Source organism: Prionailurus bengalensis, chromosome A2 (genome assembly GCF_016509475.1).
Source record: "Prionailurus bengalensis isolate Pbe53 chromosome A2, Fcat_Pben_1.1_paternal_pri, whole genome shotgun sequence".
NCBI classification, from domain to species: domain Eukaryota; kingdom Metazoa; phylum Chordata; class Mammalia; order Carnivora; family Felidae; genus Prionailurus; species Prionailurus bengalensis.
The window spans coordinates 128007281-128018191 of NC_057348.1; the positions used below are offsets into that span (position 1 = coordinate 128007281).

A 10911-nucleotide genomic window follows, 5' to 3' on the forward strand; every position below is an offset into this window, starting at 1 on the left:
GGAAGGGTCAGAGAGAGGTGAGGACAGAGGATCTGAAGCAGGCTCTGTGCTGAGAGTAGAGAGCCCGATGTGAGGCTTGAACTCACAAAGAACATGAGATCATAACCTGAGCCGGACTCAGACACTTAGTCTGCTGAGTCACACAGGTTCCCCAGAAAAATATTTTTACATGGTTAAGAACTGAAGACTTTTAGAAGATTGGCCAGTAAAGATTGAGAATAAAAAGAAGTTTAGCTACAGAGTTTTAAAAAAAATGCTCATTTCTGGGGCGCCTGGGTGGCTCAGTTGGTTGAGCGTCTGACTTCAGCTCAGATCACGATCTTGCAGTCCGTGGGTTCGAGTCCCGCATTGGGCTCTGGGCTGATGGCCCAGAGCCTGGAGCCTGCTTCCGATTCTGTGCCTCCCTCTCTCTCTGCCCCTGCCCCGTTCATGCTCTGTCTCTCTCTGTCTCAAAAATAAATAAATGTTAAAAAAAAAATTAAAAAAAAATACTCATTTCTTCTATTTCTTTGATACAGTGGTCAATGAGTCAATGATATGTCCTGTCAAATCTAGTTATTTAATTCTCATGACAGTGAGTTTCTGTTTGTTTGTTTCTTTGTTTGTTTATTTATTGTGTCCAGAGTTTCTAATACAAGGACCAGAGCTTTCTCCCCAACTCAGGTTTATAAATTTTTCAATTGGCTTGTGAGGTCAGTAGGGATACTTTTTTTTTTTTTTGTCTAATTTGGTTTCTGGGAAGACTTTATTCAGGTCCTCAATGCTCATCTGTTCACATGGAATTATGTTCTTCATCTTCTCCAGCTCTTTTTCATATTCCTCATTCCTGGCCTTTGAGGGAGACAAAAACTCAGCACATCTTTTCACATCTTCTTTTTCTTCAGCATCTACCTGGACAGTATATTTACCTCTGGGCATTAAACTTCTCAAAGTCATCTACCAAGCCAGACGTCACCACGTTGACCTTGTAGTAAGCCCAGTAAAGGGCTTATAACAGGTGGATTCTAGGGGGGAGTAGCCAACCTGGATGGAGGTGAGGGTCTCATTCCAGGATTTCAGGGAGTTAGCAATGGCCTTTTGGTTTCCAGTTATGGTCTCCCCAAAAGCTACCCAGTCAATGACTTTTAGAGCAAGTTTTTGCCCAGCTATCTTGAGATCTTTCACCTACCCTGGCAGCCCCATGAGTTTCTTATTTTAAGGAGCAATAGCTAAAAATGTGACTCATATCATTTGAGGAACTTAATCCTGGATTTAATAATGCTGGTTGCTGAGCCTGTTCTAGAGATTCGGAGACAGTCTAGCTGTGATGTGGTCTAGGACTTTCTAGTTAGCAAAACCTCAAGGTGGCTCCATCCTGTCTAGAAAGTTTTCTGTTCTTGGTTATTGGATTTTTTGGAGGGAGAGAGAATAGGTCATTGTGGTAGAGAGTAGGCACAGAAGAGTAGAAAGCAATATTGGAAAATTTTCATCAGAGAGATACTGTAATTAGTTTTCCTCAAAGGAGCATGAACCCAGTAATAGCCTGAACAACTTCAAACCACAAACCTTAGTAAACACCTGTTACTTAATTATAAATTTTTACTACTTAAGCTTTCTTTTTGCCTCACTTTCCTCAATTATTAAAAAGCTTATTCAGTTGCATGAGTTTTAAAATATTTTGTATCAGTGAAGTGGTAAAAAGTAAAAGTTACCCATTAAAATAAAAGTATTTGGAATTGGCTGATTTTCTTGTCTTACATACTTATTTGATTTTTCTTATTATTTGCCAACCAGTGTTTTCTAATTTTGGACTTACTGAAGAAAGTCAATAATTTTCTGTGACTTACTGATGGATCTTTTGTAATTACTGACATATTCAGTCACTGTGAACAATCATTAATTTAATGTTCTCATCATTCCTTATCTAGCCTATTCTACATATTTGATTATTGTTTCCCCGAGCTCCTCCCCATAGCATATAACGTATCCTCAATGGAATGTAAGCCACATGAAAGTGGCATTTTATATCCATGCAATGCCTTTCTCTTACATATTATAATATCTTGTCATTTTGGAAAATAAAGTAAAAAATGTATCTTAAATGTAGCTGAATTTCAGGGCACCTGGGTGGCCCAGTTAGTTGAACATCAGACTTCAGCTCAGGTCATGATCTCACAAGGCTTGTGGGTTAGAGTCCCACATCTGGCTCACAGCTGTCAGCCAGGAGCCTGCTTTGGATCCTCTGTCCCTTTCTCTCTCTGCCCCTCCCCCACTCATTCTCTCTCTCTCTCTCTCTCTCTCTCTCTCTCTCTCTCTCTCTCACACACACACACACACACACACACACACTTTCTCTCTCTCAATAATAATAAACATTAAAAATATTTAAAAATGTAATTGAATATTATTTTTGCAGTAAGCTAAGTAATAATTTTTAGCTATTCTTCACAGTGGCCTTATAGGCTGGCTGCTATTTATTTAAGGTTAGTTATCTTTCCCCTAGAGAGGATATTACAAAGAGAACGGCAGATTCTTAAGTTAAAATTGTGTTTCCTGATCAAAAGCACAGGATTTATATGGTTGCTTTACTATAATTATTGTTGCTGCTTTTTATTTCACTCCCAGGTTATTTGGTGAATAGAAACTAAACTTTCTTGTCGATTTATACTTACCATAATTTCAGAAGCTGTTGAGGTTTAAAGCATGAGCTATATTCCTCTGAATCCAGCAATATGAATTTTTAGTAGAAAGAGAGTAAATAAATTCAAAGAATACATGAACTGTTATTAAAGGTTCCTGTTATCATAGAATTAAAAGTTGTTAGTTGTAGATTAGCAATGTGGGTTATTTTTAAAAACAACTTTACTCTTAATCAAATAAATCCATAATTATAGAATTAATTAACTTATGTTTATAAAATAAGTTGCCTCAGCTTATTGATCAGCTTACAGAATCATTTTAGAATGTTCACAGGGAAGCAATTACCTTTCCCTTCCCAAAATATATATTCCTTTCTCTCAAAATGTCTTGAGAAGAACATTCCAACTTCTAAAATTTCCATAATTGCTCTTGTCTATATCTTCTAGTTTACGTTTTTCTAATGGCTATATGATTTAGAGAAACTTCATTTCTATAATTCTTAAAATTTCATCAAAACACTTTCCTGAGCTATTCAGGTAAAACAAAAATATATATTTTCTGACTAATTCAAACAATTATTCTAATATTCACTTCATTTTGTGTACACCTACCCTTTTCCTATACATTTTAGACTAAATTTGTTTGATTCTACTCCTTGCTAGTTACAGTTGAGTCTTGAACAAAAGGAGTTTGGACTACGTGGGTCCACTTACATGCAGATGTTTTACAGTACCCTACTGTATGTGTATTTTGTTGATGATTTTCTTAACAAGACTTTTTTTTCAAGCTTCCTTCATTCTAAGAATACAGTATATAATACATACAACATACCAAGTATGTGTTAATTGGCTGCTTATGTTATCTTTAAGGCTTCCAGTCAGCAGTAGGCTACTAGCAGTTAAGTTTTGAGGGAGTCAAAAATTATATGTGAATTTTTGACTGCATGGCCCCTATTTGCCCCTAATTATTGCCCCTAATCCCATGTTGTTCTAGGATCAATTGTATTTTCAACTTTTACAACATTAGCCAAGATTTAAGAAAGTGTAGGAAGAAAGAATGTACCTAATCAGTAACCTGAAAGTATAGCTAATGAATATGATCACTACATAAATAGCTGTCAAAACATGGATATTTTTTAAAATGAACGGAGGTGCTAACCAGGCCAGACACAAGGATAACTGTTCAAAATAACTGAGGCTGTCCTGGGAAAACTGAGGCAAATGTTCATACTGGTGATAAATAATTCACCACAAGAACTAACTAAAATTCCCCACATTCTGTAAATTTATTGCAACATGCACTAGCTAAGATTTCCCATATTCTGATGCATATATTTTTATTTTTGGGGAGGAAACTTTTGACATTTTTCATTAAACTGCACTTAGTTCTTGGATGGGAGTGAGGTGCTGAGGCTCAGCACTGAAGGAAACACATCCCACCATGTTGGTTCTCAAAGCATGCATATCAAGCTTTCCTGTTAAATAGAGGTATTACCATTTTATGGTATCTCCAATGTTTTAGGATGTAGTACAGATAAACTAATTAAGCTGTCATATTTAGGTACAACTGTGTAGTAAAACTGCTTTTAAAAACAACATAATTTAAAGGAAAATCTATGCTTTCAAATGCCTAGTGCTTTTTGAACTTTTAGAGCTTATCTTAGAACTAGTAAAGTGTAGGAGCATCTTTAAAGAGCAAACAAGTATTAGATGAATGAAGTCATTAATCTGTGGAAATCTCTTTGAAAGACAGAATGTTTAGCATAGCAAGTGGTTAAACAGTGATCGAAATGTAAAAGACAGAAACTAGAAAAAAACAATAACATTATTACAGTTAAGGTTGCTTAAAATCAGTTTAAAGTGATTTAGAATATCTATTCCTTCTCTTCCTCAGAATAACTTCATATAATATTCTGCACGGTTCCTGATTTGTACTCTGAATTGGCAGGAACAATCATTTCCAGATAGATCTGTGTTTACCAGTGGTAATGATCACATCTATTCAAATTCTCCTTCTAAGTGGAGAATTCACCTGGGTGGCTCAGTTAAGCATCTGACTCTTGGTTTCAGCTCAGGTTGTGATCTCATAGTTCTTGAGTTCAAACTCTGCGGTGGGCTCTGTGCTGATAGGCAGAGCCTGCTTGGGATTCTCTCTCCCTCTCTCTGCCCCTCCCCCCCTCACACCCCCCTCCCCAAAATTAAAAAATAACATTAAAAGAAATTCTCCTTCCATATTTGATTAGAAATACTGGTGTTGCCTCAGTAATAGAAGTTTATTATAAAAAAATTACCAGTTGTTGAACTGAGTAGTACCCACAGCAATACCATGTTTTGTTGTGGAGACGTCCGTTTTGGTACTAGATCCTTTACTGCTTGACAGTGATTACTTATGTAAATAACTTTTCCTCTTTGGACTTAACCATGTGTGTGAACAGGTTGGAATTAGCCTCAAATGTCTTCTACCTTGAATGTTTGGTGAGTGGTTTTTTTTTTTTTTTAACATTTATTTATTTTTGAGAGAGGGAGAGAGAGCGCGAGCAGGGGAGGGGCAGAGGGAGAGGGTGACACAGAATCCAAAGCCGGCTTCAGGCTCTCAGCTGTCAGCATGGAGCCTGATGCGGGGCTCAAACTCACGAACCGTGATATCATGACCTAAGCCAAGTTGGACACTCAACTGACTGAGCCACCCAGGTGCCCCTTGGTGAGTGTTTTACTTTAATATTATAATAGAATTTCTCAACTTCTTTCTCTCATTATTGTATATTTTCCATGTTCTTTCTATTGTAGGGTTTTCTAATTTTCCTTTCCTTTCCTTTGGAGAGAAGCTTCTGAAGGAATAGGTTCATGCATTTTTCCACATTTATAACTCTGATTCACTAATACCTCAACTTTTTGATATGGCTTTTCTCTTACCATTTAACAGATTAATTATTATTTTTTAGGTCACCAAAGACATTTGTGTGACTAACCCAAGATGAACATAGGAATTCTTATCTCATGTAACATCTCTGCAAGATGTGACCTTTTGGGGCACTTTTGCCATTTTGAAGTTCTCTCCATCATGGTATTTCATGACATTTCTTTTTACTTTTTTTTCCTCAACTTCTCTAGCCACTCTGTTTTTTTTCCTTTCTTTACCCTCTTCTTTAATATTGGTATTCCACGAACCCTTGTTCAACTTTTCTTTAATTCTACTTAAACCTATAAAAATTTATCCATATCCATAAGTTCAGTTTCCACTTACTATGTACATAAATCTCTCTCATTAGACCAAATCTTTTTTAGGTTCTGTTTTACTACATACCTAACATTCATCTGAATATCCAACAGATACCTCAGGTTCAACAACTGTAAAAAAATAAACAAAACCAGTTTAGCATTCTAATACAAATGTATTCCTCCCAGAGTATCCGTTATCACTACATATACTAGTTGCCCAAGTCTCGACCTTTTATCAGTTTTATCTACTTGAAAAATTATCAAACTCTTCTTTCCTCTTCATATTCATTACAAATGACTGTGGGTTAGCCTTATTATTCTTTGCATTTATGTATTAATAATACAATAGCCTACTGGCTAGTCTCTTGTTCTTCACCCCCAACCACTGTCTAAAATTTTAGCATAGATACAGCTTTCTGAAACAGTGAATTTTTTCTAGTTCTTGTCTGCTTGGAACCCTTCAATGTGTTTTCATGGCTCTTAAGATAAAGCCAGAATTACTTGGGGCAGTGGATTCAGCAGCCGACTTCAGCTCAAGTCATGATCTCATGGTTCATGAGTTTGAGCCCTGCATCAGGCTCTGTGCTGATGGCTCAGAAACTGGAGCCTACTTTGGATTCTGTGTCTCCCTCTCTGTCCCTCCCCTGCTCATGCTCTGTCTTTTTCTCTCTCAAAAATAAACATTAAAGGGACGCCTGGGTGGCGCAGTTGGTTAAGCATCCGACTTCAGCCAGGTCACGATCTCGCGGTCCGTGAGTTCGAGCCCCGCGTCGGGCTCTGGGCTGATGGCTCAGAGCCTGGAGCCTGCTTCTGATTCTGTGTCTCCCTCTCTCTCTGCCCCTCCCCCGTTCATGCTCTGTCTCTCTCTGTCCCAAAAAATAAATAAATGTTGAAAAAAAAAATAAAAAAAAAAAATAAACATTAAAAAAATTTTTTTAGAAAAAAAAAGATAAAGCCAGAATTACTTAACATGGAATAAGAAACCTTCCTGAGTTGGCTCCTGTCCATCTAGTCTCATTATCCTGCTATATAGCACTCTATAATTATTTATATATTTATTTCTTCCCTTGAATTATGTGTCCCTTGATGGTGAGGACTGTGAAGTATCTCATGAGCTCAAACTCATGGAAGTGTGTCCTACATTTGAAATATGTTCAGATGGTATTAATTATTTAATTAAAAGATTATCAAGTTTAATAAAAGTAAAATAGGATTAATATGTTCTCAAAGTTATACAGAGTTAATACCTACATCGAAGAATTAGAAATCTAAATTCTAATCTTCAATCTCTTATTAATTAGTTGTGTAACTTTCACCAAGTCACATAACTTTCCTGGTCCTCAGTTTCTTACCTGTAAAGTGATTTTGTAGTGTTAAATGATTTCTTAAGCCTCTTCTAGTTCTGACTTTCTATATAACCTGGTACTGTTCCATGGTCATAATTTAATGAGACACATTAACTTTTCTGGCCTCTAAGGAACAATTTCCTTAACACTCAAATATAGTGTTTCACCCTAGTTTCTGTCCTATATCTAAGTATGTTTTGCCCAAGGGAAAACAGGCTCAGAGTGCTGTGATGGTGGAGAACAGTTTCTCATTTCCATTGGTTTTATATAAAGGGGAGAAAATGGTGTCATAACTCCAGTGGATTTATTTCCTGCTAACTTTAAAAGCTACGAAATGCTTGAAAATATATCCTCAATGTCACTGATTAGAACGTCCTGTGGAGACAAATTAATTTTCTCTAAATGACATTTGAAAACTTGCTAAGGGCAAAGAACAGGAGAATATGGCTATCCGATGAGTCATTTCATAATTTCAGGATGAAGTTGACTACCTTGTATGATAAGTTTTTGTGGAGCAAACAGGACAAGGTGAGTTTTACCCAGCTATGAGCAAAGTACCTATTACTAATTTAGAAAAGGGAGGGATAACAGTCTGGAAAATTATAGGCACATTTAAATAACTAAATGTGCTATAAAGATATATGCCAAGATTTTGGTGACAAGACTTAAAAGAGTTATGGGTAAATTAATACACAGGGACCAAGTTGGATTTATGAGGCATGAAATAATTACAGACAGTATGAAGAAGAGTTTTATGTTAATGCAAATTGATAGTGATACTGAGACTCTGGTGTTTGCAAATTCTGTTAATATCCTGGAAGTATGTAATAGAATGGAATAGAAATAGCTAAGCTAATATTAAATCATGTAAGTTTATAAGTCTTGTTTTTTTGAAGAAGATATTATTGTAGCAAAAAAGGTTGTATATTTATGGTGCTAAATACCCAACATAGAAAATGTAGATAATAGAATGCTACCTAATTGGAAAGACATAGGTATATGATTGAGGTAACGGTTCTTTTTTTTTTTTTTTCCCTTCTTCTTCTTCTTGTAGACCGGCTACATGTTGAAAGTCATTTTTAAGTAGCTCCTACTTGTTTTACTCTTTTTCTTATTTTAACTTTTGTGATTAAAGAATGGCTTAAGTCACCAGTATGACACATTATAAATAATACATTCTCAGTCATGGGGATTTGAACTAATTTAGGAGTTGCAAATTTAAAATGCTGATGATAGTGTATTCTTACCAAGTCTACAGAATATTTGAGTGAGATGCATGTAATCCTTTTGACTGAAAATATTAACATTTAAAATTTCACAGAACTAAAAAAAATGTTTCAAACATGTCCATTACCGGTAGAGTAGTGGTTTAGACACTCAGAAGAGCTCTCCTGCAAAACAACTAAATCTTGCATTACAAACACATTGCTGAGTTTCAAGAAATAAAGGAAATCTTCAGGGGCCTAAGCAAGCAAAGAGCAAAGCTGTAAGTTGAAACCTTACCAGGGAGCAGTGAAGAATAAGTAACAGGAAAGCTGAGTTGGTCCAAGGTATAAATAAATACCCAGGCTAACCCTGTGATTAAATGCTGTTATGAGGATGTATCATAGTGTTCAGGAGCCTAACCAGGAGGGGTAAAGAAGCCCCAAGTAGGTACCAGAACCTGTTGGATAACAGCAGAAGCAAACAAATCCTTTTTTGTTTGAAGTATCATACTTTTAGGGCCTTATGATTCCCACAGAGTAAGGTCAAGAAAAGAAATGCTTATAATCAGAGACCACAAAACACAGAAGGAATGAAGACCCACGGGTAAGTATCAGCGTCAAGAAGAAATACTTCAGATGCTTTTTAAAAAGTTTTTGTTTTTAAAGGGCACTTAAGGGGTGGCTCAGTCAATTGAGTGTCTGACTCTTGATTTTGACTCAGGTCATGATCCCAGGGTCATGGGATTGAGCCCCATGTCAGGCTCTGTGGTGAGTGTGGAGCCTGCTTAGGATTCTTTCTCTTTCTCTCTCTCATTCTCTCTCTTCTCTCTCTCTCTCTCTCTCTCTCTCTCTCTCTCTCTCTCTCTCTCTCGGGGTGCCTGGGTGGCTCAGTCAGTTAAGCGTTCAACTTCAGCTCAGGTCATGATCTCACGGTTCGTGCGTTCAAGCCCCACATCGGGCTCTGTGCTGACAGCCCAGAGTTTGGACCCTGCTTTGGATTCTGTGTCTCCCTCTCTCTCTGCCCCTTCCACTGCTCATTCTCTCTCTCTCTCTCTCTCTCTCTCTCTCTCTCTCTCTCTCTCTCTCACACACACACACACACACACACACATACGCAAATAAATAAACATTAAAAAAAAAGATTCGGGGCGCCTGGGTGGCTCAGTCAGTTAAGCGTCCGACCTCAGCTCAGGTCACGATCTCACGGTCCATGAGTTCGAGCCCCGCGTCGGGCTCTGGGCTGATGATGGCCCAGAACCTGGAGCCTGCTTCCGATTCTGTGTCTCCCTCTCTCTCTGACCCTCCCCCGTTCATGCTCTGCCTCTCTCTCTCTCTCAAAAATAAATAAACGTTAAAAAAAATTAAAAAAAAAAAGATTCTCTCCTTTTCTCCATCTACCCCTCTCCCCATTTGTGGTCTCTCTCTGTGTGTCTGTCTTTAAAATAAAAAAAATTAACGTTTTTTAAAAGTATAATTGATATTCTTAAACAAGGAGAGAAAATGGAATTATATAAAATGCTCAGTTAAAACCGCAAAAGGCAGAAAAACTGGAAGACAAAAGTCAGAAAATGGGCAAGAAGAAAAAAAGTAACAAATATGGTATATATCAATCCACCTCTATCAATAATCATTTTAAACATCAATAGTCTATGCACCAATCAAAAACAGAGATAGTCATGCTGATCAAAGAATAGGATCCCAGTATATATTGTCTGTAAGAATCTCAATATTATTAAAAGGAGATATTTGAATAATAATAGTAAAGGGATGCTGAAAGATATACCACACTAACACTAATCAAAAGAGTGAACATCTATATTAATTTCAGCCAGAACAGACTTCAGAGCAAGGAAAGGTATCAGTGATAAAGAGGGAATTGCATAATTATAAAGAAGTTAGTGCTCCAAGAAGACATGATGATCCTTAATAAATACATGTCTAATAATAGAACATCAAAATATGTGAAACAAAAACTGATAGAACTACACAGGGAAGTAGATGAATCTACTATTATAATTGAAGACTTCAATGCTCCTCCATCAGAAGTGGACAGATCCAGCCGCAGAAAATTAGTATGGACATAGTTGAACTCAACAGTGCCATCAGTTAACTGGATATAATTGACATCTATTGGGAATTCATCAAACAACAGCAGAATACACATTCTGTCCATGCTCACATGGGACATTTACCAAGATAGACTATGTTCTGGGCCATAAATCACGCCTTAAAAATTTTAAAGGGCTGAAAGTTCTAAGCTTCTAATCCTAGCTTAGTCTTTTAGTGACTGGCCCTCATTCAGGACTATTGCCTCACCAACCATTGCCTCATAAGAACAAAAGACACTCCTATCACCCAGGAAATTCCAATGGAATTTGTTGTATAATGCCACCTCTACATATATCCATTTTCCAAATGTGTGTATTATTGGTGAGATTTCTAGTCAGTTCCGTTTGTCTGACCTTGTGCTAGTATCATTCTGTCTAACTTATCATAGCCATTTAATTGTTAATGAGGTAAGTT

The 10911-nt window shown here is 36.9% G+C and overlaps 1 pseudogene; it reads right to left on the minus strand.

The window, feature by feature from the left end:
• Positions 1-606: 606 nt before the first annotated feature.
• LOC122488298 lies at positions 607-10561 on the minus strand (annotated as a pseudogene).
• Positions 10562-10911: the final 350 nt, after the last annotated feature.